This window comes from Phyllobates terribilis, unplaced genomic scaffold (assembly GCF_046119375.1).
Source record: "Phyllobates terribilis strain yellow unplaced genomic scaffold, ASM4611937v1 Scaffold_1__5_contigs__length_1240528914, whole genome shotgun sequence".
Taxonomy (NCBI): Eukaryota; Metazoa; Chordata; class Amphibia; order Anura; family Dendrobatidae; genus Phyllobates; species Phyllobates terribilis.
The window spans coordinates 900,238,520-900,251,737 of record NW_027362761.1 but is presented as its reverse complement, the minus strand read 5'-3'; the positions used below and the strand labels follow the sequence as shown (position 1 = coordinate 900,251,737).

Sequence of the window (13,218 nt, the reverse complement as noted above, 5' to 3'; positions counted from 1 at the left end):
AATCCTCACATTGCGTGCATAGAATGACTGCAGACTTGTGGCCTATGGCCGGACAACCCGGTTACCGTAAGTGACACCGATGTAATAACTATGCAGATATTGAAATGTAATGGTATATGTTATATATTCTACAGCATACTTCTATTATTTTCTCATGTTTGACAAAGTTTTGGTTTACTGCCACTGGGAGAAACAAGAATACAACAGGATAGGGATGGCACAGTGGCTCAGTGGTTAAAACTGTTGCTTTACGCAACTGGAGTCCTGGGTTTAAATCTAACCAAGGGAAAGATCTGTACAGTTTGTATATCCTTTGCATAGGTTTGCTGGTATTCAAAAAACAAAATATGTTAGCACTATACAAGAAAGAAAAATAAAATTGAGTTTCTTGGCAAATCTTTTTGTTTATTCCAGATGATGATACCATTGTGGAAGCCTGGATTTCCACAGGAATAGCCCCCTTTAATTTAGGGACCTTTCAACTCTCCCCATGCTTTGTTTACAGAAAGATAAGCTGTCACTTTACAGCAATTTACTTACCTCTCCCTATACATAGAAAGCATGCAAGTAAAACTGGTGGGGGAGGGGAAGGTATGCAGAGATACTGTAGCTGTCAGCTGAATGATCAAAATCTAAGGTGCTTAAAGGGAACCTGTCACCATAAATAATGCTATAAACCTGCAGATATGGGCTTAATCTGCAGGTTAACAGCGTTATTTTGCTGCCCGGCGCCTGCACGCAGCCAATTGCAGTGGGGAGAAAATTAACTTTATTCTCCCCGCCAGCATTCGGATTCAGTCATGGGGATAGGGGGTGACGCTGGTCGCTCTGAGAATACAGAGCGGCCTCTGTAACCGTGCCCCCGGCCCTGACTGATCCTGGCTCTGCATTGCGGCCGGCTGCCGGTCAGGGTCAGGGTCGGGGGCGTGGTTACAGAATCAATTAACAAAAGTGAATTTTAAAAATTGTCCGTGTCTGACCATGTACGGAACATACCACAGTTCCTGGGCAGGGGAGGAAGCAAAAGACAATACAGACATTACAGCAGGGGAGCGCAGAGGATTCATTTTGTGAGGTAAAATATTTCACTGCCTGTTTTTAAACAATATTTTACCTCACAAAATGAATCCTCTGTGATCCCCTGCTGTAATGTCTGTATTGTCTTTTGCTTCCTCCCCTGCCCAGGAGCTGTGGTATGTTCTGTACACGGTCAGACACAGACAATTTTTAAAATTCACTTTTGTCCATGGGCAAACCGCTTTAAGGGGTGTGCAATTAATTTTCCCAAGGGGCCACATGAAAAGACAGTGACTATAGTGGAGGGCCGATTCACACAGCCAAACTTAATTCTGCTTCCTACTATTGTTTTATATAAATTTTTATTACTTAATGTTAAGTAGAATTAAGTCTGGTGACTCGCCGCTTCTGTTAATACATGTAAAGTGTTCTTCCCTGTAGCAGCTAATAAAAAACATATAATGTACTGCTTTTTATAAAGTTTATATAAAGCAGCAAATTATTCTGCTCCTGTTATTCAGCATTGGACCTTAATCAACAATTCACAATGTAATTTGATACCCCCACACAGCTCACCACATAGTATGATGTCCCCACACAGCCCCTCAAACAATATGATGTTTCCACACAGTATGATGTGTCCACAGAAACCCCACATAGTATATCCACACACAGCCCCATACACAGTATGACCTCACAAAGCCCCCCTACACAGTATGATGCCCCCACATAGCCCCCTTACATAGTATTGTATCCCCACACAGCTCTCATGCAGCATGATGTTCCCACACAGCCGGATTGCACAGCATTATGTCCACACATAGCTCCCCACATAGTATGATGTCCCAAAAAGCCCCCCTCATAGTATAATGTCCCCACAAGCCCCCTCACACAGTATGAGGTTCCCACACAGCCCCCCCATACAGTATGATGTAGGCTCAAATGCTCCTACACAGTATGATGTTCCAACAAAGCCCTCCACACTAAATGTCCCTATACAGTATGATGTCCCCACAGAGCTCCCCACACTGGAAGTCCCCACCAGGGGCGGAACTACCGCCCGTGCAGCCGGTTCATTGAACGGGGGCCCCGAGGGAGAGGGGGCCCCTCCAGCCTCCAGCAGGGCCGCCATCAGGGCATGACTGCCCTGACTCCAGTATGGGGCCCGGCCGGTAGGGGCCCCCTCGGGGGCCCCCCTCTTGTGCGTCTCTCTCCTCATGGGGCCCCCGGCCCCATGCTATGCGCCGGATCCGGGACATTTCAGCGCTGAGCTGCGCTGTTGCAGCAGCGCCTTCATGATTCCCCTGACTTCCGGTCATGTGACGATGCCGTCACATGGCCGGAAGTCAGGAGAACCTGCTGTCAGTGATTTGGACGAGCGCCAGGATTCTGCAGGGATCGCATGGGGGTAAGTATAACAAGTTTTATTTTTTTTAAAATACAATTAACTAGGAGTGGAGAGATGGGAGATGAACATGTGTGTGTGTGTGTGTGTGTGTGTGTGTGTGGGGGGGAGATGGGAGATGCACATGTGTGTGTGTGGGGGGGGGGATGGGAGATGCACATGTGTGTGGGGGGGGAGATGGGAGATGCACATGTGTGTGGGGGGGGTGGGAGATGCACATGTGTGTGGGGGGGGAGATGGGAGATGCACATGTGTGTGGGGGGGAGATGGGAGATGCACATGTGTGTGGGGGGGAGATGGGAGATGCACATGTGTGTGGGGGGGGAGATGGGAGATGCACATGTGTGTGGGGGGGGAGATGCACATGTGTGTGGGGGGAGATGGGAGATGCACATGTGGTGGGGGGGGATGGGAGATGCACATGTGTGGGGGGGGAGATGGGAGATGCACATGTGGGGGGGGATGAGAGAGGTGCACATGTGGTGGAGGGGGATGAGAGAGGTGCACATGTGGTGGAGGGGGATGAGAGAGGTGCACATGTGGTGGAGGGGGATGAGGGAGGGGCACATGTGGTGGAGGGGGATGAGGGAGGGGCACATGTGGGGGAGGGGGATGAGAGAGGGGCACATGTGGGGGAGGGGGACGAGAGGGGCACATGTGGGGGAGGGGGACAAGAGGGGCACATGTGGGGGAGGGGGATGAGAGAGGGGCACATGTGGGGGAGGGGGTGAGAGATGTGCACATGGGGGGGGATGTGAGCTGCACATGGGGGGGTTTGAGAGCTGCACATGGGGGAATTGGGAGTAGGGGGATAATGAGCTGTACATAACGAATGTGGGGTGGGGGAGAGTAAATGATAAATGATGATGGGGTGGGGAGAGCACGGACATGATATAATGAATTGGGGCAGGGGGTGCATGTAAATATTGAATGCGGGGAGCAGGAAGTATAGAGTAGGGGGCGTTGCGGATGCAGGAGTGTGACTGGTAACAAATTGGCGGAAAGAGTAGAGGTTCTAATTAAATTATATATTAAGTGCCTATTTACAGTTAATGGGGGCACAGTGGTGGATTACAATTTATATTTGGAATGGTAGGTTGCATAATAACTAACCATATATTGATGGTGGATGCACGTCTGTATTCAGCTGCGTAATGTAGAAGTTGGGGAATGTGCTCTAGATAACTGTGTTATTTTATGCAGAGACGAGTCCTGGCTGGAAGACGTGATGGCGGTCTGTGCTGGATGAAGGAGAAAAGCGAAGATGAAGGACTTCACCTAGAGACGTCACCGGTGAGTCAGTCTATTACATGTACACTGTGTATAATGTCACTGGTGATCACTGTATTACCTGTACACTGACACTATATACAGAGCTCCTGTGTATAATGTCACTGGTGATCACTGTATTACCTGTACACTGACACTATATACAGAGCTCCTGTGTATAATGTCACTGATGATCACTGTATTACCTGTACACTATATACAGAGCTCCTGTGTATAATTTCACTGGTGATCACTGTATTACCTGTACACTGACACTATATACAGAGCTCCTGTGTATAATGTCACTGGTGATCCCTGTATTACCTGTACACTGACACTATATACAGAGCTCCTGTGTATAATGTCACTGATGATCACTGTATTACCTGTACACTATATACAGAGCTCCTGTGTATAATGTCACTGGTGATCACTGTATTACCTGTACACTGACACTATATACAGAGCTCCTGTGTATAATTTCACTGGTGATCACTAGATTACCTGGACACTTACGTTATACATACCATGTATAGAGCTCCCGTGTATAATGACACTTATGGTAATATTAGTAATTTAGTGGTAATATGTGGTCTGGTCATGGTGTGGCAGTTTTTCTCCCTTCTGTGTGGTATTATTCAGTCACTATGTTGTGGTAATATGTGGTCTGGTCATGGTGTGGCGGTATTCCCTGTATGTGGTATTATTGGTCATTTAAAAAAAAAATGTATATGACACATTCCCTTAAAGAAAACTAAATAAAAATATATCTAAAAAGAGTATTGGATATTTTAAGAAAATTTTAATAGGTTAGAGTAGGGCCCGCCCAGAAGAGTCTACCTTATCGTGGTGGCGGCTTTAAAAATCTTTTGGCCAAAACAAAAGCTGATGGCTATGTATGTGGCGCCGTCACATGGCCGAACGTCAGGAGAACCTGGTGGCAGCGACGTGGACGAGCGCCAGGATTCTGCAGGGATTGCATGGGGGTAAGTATAACAAGTTTTATTTTTTTTAAATACAATTAATTAACTAGGAGTGGGGGGAATCAGAGATGCACGAGGGGGATGAGAGATGCACATGGTGGGGGTGAGAGATGCACATGGGGGGGTGAGAGATGCACATGGGGGGGTGAGAGATGCACATGGGGGGGTGAGAGATGCACATGGGGGGGTGAGAGATGCACATGGGGGGGTGAGAGATGCACATGGGGGGGTGAGAGATGCACATGGGGGGGATGAGAGATGCACATGGGGGGGTGAGAGATGCACATGGGGGGGATGAGAGATGCACATGGGGGGGATGAGAGATGCACATGGGGGGATGAGAGATGCACATGGGGGGATGGGAGATGCACGGGGGGTGAGAGCTGCACATGGGTGGGATGAGAGCTGCACATGGGGGGGTGAGAGATGCACATGGGGGGTTATGTTTACATAACTTTGTTGCCTTATGAAGGGCAGGGGGGGCCCCCCAAAATTTCTTGCACAGGGGCCCACTACAGTCTGTGTCCGCCCCTGGTCCCCACACAGTATGATGTCCTTTACACAGTATGTCACCACAGAGCCACCCTCCCCCCAGGATTTATGAAGTCCTCTCACAGCCTCCTTACATAGTGTAATTGTTAAGGGGACGGTTGCCAACAACTTTATTAATAATGGAAAGCAACCGAACCCGGGGTCCGCGATGCAGCCTGGAAGACTGCGGCCGAACACCTTCTGGGTAAGAAGGTAAAACAACCAACTGAAATAACAATGCCTTCCGTGTTACTGCACACCGGAAAGGGAATAGGGATTCGCACTATCTCCGTTAACTGCACGAGAGATGTGCGACAAATAATGTATCCGTAGCCCTGTTTACTGCACACGGACTATGCAGCAGGCGCTAGGATGTGTGTGTGTGATTCACGCCGGCGAATACGTGCTCCCAGCTGGCGTGCTACCGGACAGAGGAGTATCTCTCCACGTGGCTAGCAGGCGGTGCTGGGAATACGGAGTCCGCAGTCTGCTCGGGGTGTATAGCGACCCCCTAGTCGGAGCCAGACTGTCAGACGAAGCTACCTGCCTCCCTCCATCTAAGGCTGCCTATCCCCCGCTAAACTTGCCTGTTCGAAGCTATATCAGCAAGAGCACACGTGGAGCCCAAACAACCAAGCGTCCACACATTAACACCAGCAGCTCAATGATCAGAGCGCGCCGCCATGTTTGTGGGCGGGCTATTTAAAGATTAAGCCCTGCCCACCGTCGCATTATTGGTGACGTCACCCGCGACCAATCAGGCGGTGCCAGGTCACCGGATCAGCTGACTCCCAAATCACCAATCACGGTCCGCCATGTCACGGGCATGCTCAGTGCAGTGCATCCTGGACTTAGGCTGTAGTAGCCCTGTTTCCCTCCGCAACCTATGCTTCATGTTGCTAGGAAGAAAGAGACGAGAGACAACTTGTACATCTCGTGCACCAGCTAGGCGTTGGGACTGACGACGATGCTGAGCAGCATCTGCCCCAGCTGGACCGGAATGAGAGATCACAGAATCCACTGATGATTCTGAACCCATTTCGGATCCAGCAAATGCCCGACGCCTAACATTATCCCCCCTTCTAACATACCCCTCCACTTGACGCTCATATTCCTCAATGAGCAGGGGAGCATGAATGTGGTCCACCGGTTCCCAGGAACGATCCTCAGATCCATGGCCCCTCCAGTGTACTAGGTAATATTGTTTCCCACGAACCATCTTAGACCCCATGATCGCCTGTACCTCGAGATCATCACCCCTGGTGTCAGAAGCAGGTTGGGGTTCAGGCGAACCGGCTTAAGGAGCGACACGTGAAAAGTGTCGTGAATCTTCATGTGTCGTGGTAATTGTAACCGGTACACTACAGGGTTTATTTGGGCCAAAATTTTGAAAGGACCAATAAAACGAGGGGCAAACTTAGCAGATTCTCCGTGTACTCTAATATTGCGAGCCGCGAGCCACACCCGGAGAGATTACGGGGGCTGGACGGCGATGAGTGTCAGCCGACTCTCTCATCCGATTCTTGGAGGCCAATATAGCATCCTGGGTATGGTCCCAAACCTCCCACGCCTCCAGAGCCCAATCTCTGACCCCAGGTTCCACAGAGGAAACTGGCATAGGAACCGGGACTCGCGGATGTTGGCCATTATTTAGGAGAAACGGGGTCTGACCTGTGGAATCCGCCACCGCGTTGTTTAGAGCAAACTCTGCCCAAGGAAGCAATATCGCCCAATCATTATGGTTGGCCGAAACGAAATGGCGCAAGTATGTCACAAGCGTCTGGTTAGTGCGTTCCACCAGACCATTAGTCTCCGGGTGATAGGCAGTAGAAAGATTTAGTTCAATACTAAGCAAATTACACAATTCTTTCCAGAACCGGGAGGAAAACTGTGGACCCCGGTCACAGACAATCCTATCAGGCATTCCGTGGAGACGGAAAACATGACGAATGAACAGTGATGCCAGAACCCAGGAGGAAGGAACCCTAGGAAGAGGAACCAGGTGAACCATCTTAGAAAAATGGTCAGAAACCACCCATATTGTCGTGTTTCCCCGGGACTTAGGTAACTCGACAATGAAATTCATCTCAACCAGCTCCCAACGTCTATCCGCCACGGGTAAAACATGAAGAAGACCAGCCGGCCTCTGACGGGACGATTTATTTCTCGCACAGGAGACACACGCTTGAACATATTCCTTAATGTCCTGGGGTAACCGAGGCCACCAATACGACCATTGGAGAAACTCCGTGGTACGTTTGGCCCCAAAATGACCTCCGATCTTAGAGGCATGTGCCCAGGAGAGCACCTCATTTTGTAAATTAGGGGGAACGAACGTCCTCCCGGGGGAAACCTGGTTTAGGGACACTGGAGCCACCGTCCGCATACATTCTGGAGGAATGATAAGCCTGGGCTCGTCATCGTCCTCAGCCGTATTCATGGACCGGGACAAAGCATCCGCCCGAGGGTTCTTTTCCTCTTTTAAAAAGTGAATGGAAAAATTGAATCGGGAAAAGAAAAGAGACCACCTGGCCTGCCTCAGGTTAAGACGCTGCGCCGTCTGTAGGTACGAGAGATTTTTATGATCGGAATATACCACAAAAGGATGTTTAGCTCCCTCCAAGAGGTACCTCCACTCCGAAAAAGCCATCTTAATAGCAAGTAATTCTTTGTCCCCAATCGTATAATTCCTCTCTGCTGGAGAGAAGGTCTTGGAGAAGAAAAAACATGGTCTTGTCTGACCCTGTTCATTCTTTTGAGAGAGAACCACTCCTGCTCCGACAGAGGAAGCGTCGACCTCCAGGAAGAATGGCTGTCCACATCCGGGCGACGGAGAATGGGAGCTCTAGAAAAATAGGATTTAATCTCCCGGAACGCCTCGGATGTCTCCTTAGACCAATTCTTGGGATTGGCACCCTTCCTGGTTAAAGCGGCCAAAGGAGCCACCAGTGTGGAAAAATGTGGTATGAACTGCCGGTAGTAGTTGATAAAGCCCATGAAGCGTTGTACTGCTTTAAGGGAATGGGGCTCCTGCCAGTTCTGTACCGCCACCAATTTTTGAGGGTCCATGGCCAATCCCTTACTGGATATGATGTAGCCCAGGAACGGTACAGACTCTCGTTCGAACTGACATTTCTCCAGCTTACAATACAGAGAATTTGCACGCAATTGTTCAAAAACTCTGCGAACATCCTCTCTGTGTGTGGAGAGGTCCGGGGAAAAAATAAGGATATCATCAAGATAGACTACCATGGATGATAGCAGCAAATCCCGAAAGATATCACTGACAAAATCCTGAAAACAGCAGGGGCATTGCATAACCCGAAAGGCATGACGAGATACTCGTAATGACCATCACAAGTGTTAAAGGCTGTTTTCCACTCGTCACCTTCACAGATTCGCACAAGATTACATGCCCCTCGCAGGTCCAATTTAGTGAAAATGTTAGCCCCTCGCAACCTGTCAAATAGTTCAGAAATAAGGGGCAGAGGGTATTTATTTTTGATGGTGATGGCATTTAGTCCTCTGTAATCAATACAGGGACGTAAATCACCCTCTTTCTTCTGGACGAAGAAAAACCCCGCTCCAGCAGGAGAGACCGATTTTCTGATAAACCCCCGGGCCAGGTTCTCTTTGATATAATCAGACATGGCCTGGATCTCGGGGACAGACAGGGGGTAAACCCTACTGCGAGGAGGCTCTGTGCCGGGGACCAAATCAATAGGACAGTCATACGGTCGGTGGGGAGGTAAAGTCTCTGCAGCCTTTTTGGAAAAGAAGTCTGCAAAACTCTGATATTGCACAGGCAGAGCGGACAAGTCTGTAGAAGGCTCTGAGACTACCCTCCGGGTGGCTGTAACCATACATTGAGAAACACAATTCTCACCCCAGGAAGAAATTCTCCCTGTATTCCATTCAATGTGTGGAGTGTGACAACGTAGCCATGGAAGACCCAATAGCACCTCATCTAATCCCCCGGGAATAATAAGGAAGGAGATAACCTCCCGGTGACCATGAGGAAACGACATGGTGAGGTGGATCGAATGGTGAGTGATTTGCGTGTCCAGCAGTGAACCGTTGACCACCCTAATGTTCATTGGTTTTGGCAGTAACTCCATAGGAATGGAGTGCTTCTGGGCAAACGTTGATGACAAAAAATTGCCATCGGCGCCAGAATCCACCCATGCCCTGGCAGTAACCGTGGTTGTTCCGAAGAACAACGTCACCTCATACAATAATTTGGAGGAAGAAGCCCCTGAATCTAACACACCTCCTCCAACGGTGGTTAGACACCTTTGTTTCCCGACCGCTTGGAACCCTTATTAATGGGGTACTCCAAGAGTTGTGCAGGCCGGGAAAGAGGGGACTTAGACTTAGTCCGGGATATATCCATAGCCTCAGACTCCGGGTCGGGAGCCGTGGGTTTGGAGATAGGCCTAGAAAATGAAGGTGCCAACCGAAACCGAGGTCTGGAGACCTCCAGCTCTAACTTGCGTTCTGCATGACGCAAATCTATTCGGTTAGCAAGAGTGATTAACTCTTCCAGAGAGGTTGGGATCTCTCTGGTAGCTAGAGCATCTTTAATATGCCCAGCCAGCCCCCTCCAGAACACCGGGATTAGCGACCGCTCAGACCAATCCAGTTCAGCTGTTAAGGTTCTGAACTGGATGGCATAGTGGCTGGCGATGACCGAACCCTAGGCCAACGCAAGAAGCTTAAGAGCCGTATCATGCGTGACCTGAGGACCTAGGAAAACACTCTTTAGGGCACTAAGAAAGAGGCCCGCATTAGCCACTACCGGGTCATTCCGCTCCCACAGAGGGGTAGCCCACTCCAAAGCCCTGCGGGAGAGTAATGAGATGACAAAACCCACTTTGGCCCTTTCGGAGGGGAACCGTGCCTCCATCATCTCTAACTGAATGGAGCACAGATTAATAAAACCTCTGCAGGATATGCTGTCGCCAGAAAATTTTTCCGGGAGAGCAAAACAAGGTAATGGAGCAATAGCAGCTGCCGCAGCATTCACTGCAGTCGTGTTCACTAGATTAGCTGCCTGTGAAGCTGCCTGGGTAGCTACTGCAGTGATATCAGCGACCAGGGCAGTTTGTTCCAGAGTCCTAAGTCGGGCCTCAAGTTGCTGTATATAGCGCTGCAGTTGCTGGTTGTCGGCCATGTTCGGCTAGACCCTGGCGCTCTGATACTGTTAAGGGGACGGTTGCCAACAACTTTATTAATAATGGAAAGCAACCGAACCCGGGGTCCGCGATGCAGCCTGGAAGACTGCGGCCGAACACCTTCCGGGTAAGAAGGTAAAACAATCAACTGAAATAACAATCCCTTCCGTGTTACTGCACACCGGAAAGGGAATAGGGATTCGCACTATCTCCGTTAACTGCACGAGAGATGTGCGACAAATAATGTATCCGTAGCCCTGTTTACTGCACAGGGACTACGCAGCAGGCGCTAGGATGTGTGTGTGATTCACGCCGGCGAATACGTGCTCCCAGCCGGGGAGTCCGCAGTCCGCAGTCTGCTCGGGGTGTATAGCGACCCCCTAGTCGGAGCCAGACTGTCGGACGAAGTTACCTGCCTCCCTCCATCTAAGGCTGCCTATCCCCCGCTAAACCTGCCTGTCCGAAGCTATATCAGCTAGAGCACACGTGGAGCCCAAACAACCAAGCGTCCACACATTAACACCATCTCAGCTCAATGATCAGAGCGCGCCGCCATGTTTGTGGGCGGGCTATTTAAAGATTAAGGCCTGCCCACCGTCGCATTATTGGTGATGTCACCCGCGACCAATCAGGTGGTGCCAGGTCACCGGATCACTTGACTCCCAAACCACCAATCACGGTCCGCCATGTCACGGGCATGCTCAGTGCAGTGCATCCTGGACTTAGGCTGTAGTAGCCCTGTTTCCCTCCGCAACCTATGCTTCATGTTGCTAGGAACAAAGACCCAAGAGACAACTAGCCGTTGGGACCGACGATGATGCTGAGCAGCATCTGCCCTGGCTGGACTGGAATGGGAGACCACAGAATCCACTGATGATTCTGAACCCATTTCGGATCCAGCAAACACCTAACAGTAATGTCCCCACACATGCCCCTTAGGTCACAGCATGATGTTACTACAATTCCCCACAATGTACTGTGAATTACCCCATTTCCTCTCTGCTCCGGTCTGTGCTGTGTCACAGCTGAAGCGATGTGGTGACATCATCATACCTGCTGCATTCTCGAATGCAGAGGCTCAATGATGGAAGAGGGAGTGTCCATATCCGAAGAATTTAGATATATGTGAAAGTGAGACTGTGGGCATGAGGTGGCTGCTTAGTACAGGGCACCCTTAAATCCAGCGTTTTAGCTGTCTCAGTCTGTGGGCTGTCCTGGAACACACAAAGGGCTGCAGGTGGTGTGTGGGCCGCACTTTGCACAGGTCTGCTTTTTTTATTAATTTATATAGTGCCAACATATTCTGCAGTGCTGTACAGAGATGTTAATCACTCACACTCTAAATTCCAAGTTAAAGGGGTTGTCCAGTCTTTGCTCAAAGTCGGCAGTTACTTTATGTGAATTGAGTGAGGCTGCACACGTCTAGTCGGAATGTGGCTGGAAGTACACAAATCGCATACTTGCCATTCCATCACCACCCGCACTCGCCATCGACACCAGAGAATCCTGACAATGTGCAGAGCTCATGTTGTTAAGATTCAGAAGTCTGCAGTCACATAAATGGACTGTAGACTTTTAGAAAAAGACCGGACAACCCCTATAAACTAACAGGGAAACTCCATTTAGAAATGAGTTGCTGGTATAATCAGCTGATCATCATGGGTCCATTTTATTGAACCGATGGCAAACAGCTAGTTTTGCATGGATGGCTCTGGTCCTCCAGAATGGGAGCTGCTCTTACCAAGTAGCTCTCCATTTTGTATAATTAATGTAGGGGGCACCCTCTAATTATGAAACAACTTTTTTTTTTTAGTAGCTAGAACTATCGTACTTTTAATGTCTATAGCTACTTCTACTTCCACTTCCACATTTTTCTCTTTAAAATGGCCTGGCTAGTTCCTTTAGGGATTATTTTATTGCTATTGGAATTTTCAATCTATGTAAGTAATTTAGACTATGCTCTACTGTATATAACACATTAGTTATATTAAACTACAATGACAGCTTTGTCTTTTTCTTTCTACATTAACACCATAATTCTCAGGAAAACTGCATATACTGTGCGACACTAAGACTTGACAAAATGAAGAAACACTGTTCCCCCGATAGACACAACAATACCATGCCTAAAAAAAACAGATTGCTAAAAACTTTTGTGCATTTTTTACATTTGTGATGGAATCAGCTAGAATTAGTGGAGACTTGGGCCGCCCCATGTCTAGAATATTGTGGAATTTCTTCAAGGGAATCAGTTACCTCCCAAGACAGTATTTTCCCTCAGATATCATGGTAATCTGTAGAAAACTTGCATTTAAATCATGCCTGGCTGGTTTAATTATATTCTCCCTGCAGCCGCTGGTTTCCAGTCATCAGGGCGGCGCAGGGAGCTGATAATCACCCCTCACTATGAGCATGCTGTTATCAACTCCCCCGGCACCTTCACTGACCTCCTGCTCTGCACAATCACGTCCAGGAAAGTGATTACGGCGAGCCCACTTTATAGAGAGCGGTAAATATAACAGCCCCCTGCTCCGCCCCGATGAATAGAAGGGAGAGGCTGCAGGGAGAATATAACTTAATTTTCTCATTCTTCCAGTAAACAAGCCAGACATGATTTAAAAGCTATTTACCAGCAGATTATCCCTATAACTGTATGATGTGACTTCTTGAGATCTGAGATATTCAATAGACATGTCCATACAATTTCCTTTTTTATTTAGATTTTATGAAACTAGGATTACGCAACATTGCAACTTGCTATGGTGTCACATCTAAATTGTAACTTTACACACAAGTAGGAACAGCGCATATCTCCTTCTAACCCTAACCTAAAATGCTC

General features: G+C 48.7%; 1 protein-coding gene and 1 long non-coding RNA gene across 2 annotated transcripts in view; one reads left to right on the top strand and one right to left on the bottom strand.

Annotated features, from left to right (window-relative positions):
- Window positions 1–13,218, bottom strand: part of COL25A1 (collagen type XXV alpha 1 chain) — a 686,464-nt gene that overhangs the window by 8,128 nt on the left and 665,118 nt on the right. The gene's annotated exons all lie outside the window — the stretch shown is intronic.
- The window catches only part of LOC141154672 (uncharacterized), a 344,314-nt gene that overhangs the window by 240,971 nt on the left and 90,125 nt on the right, over window positions 1–13,218 (top strand). The gene's annotated exons all lie outside the window — the stretch shown is intronic.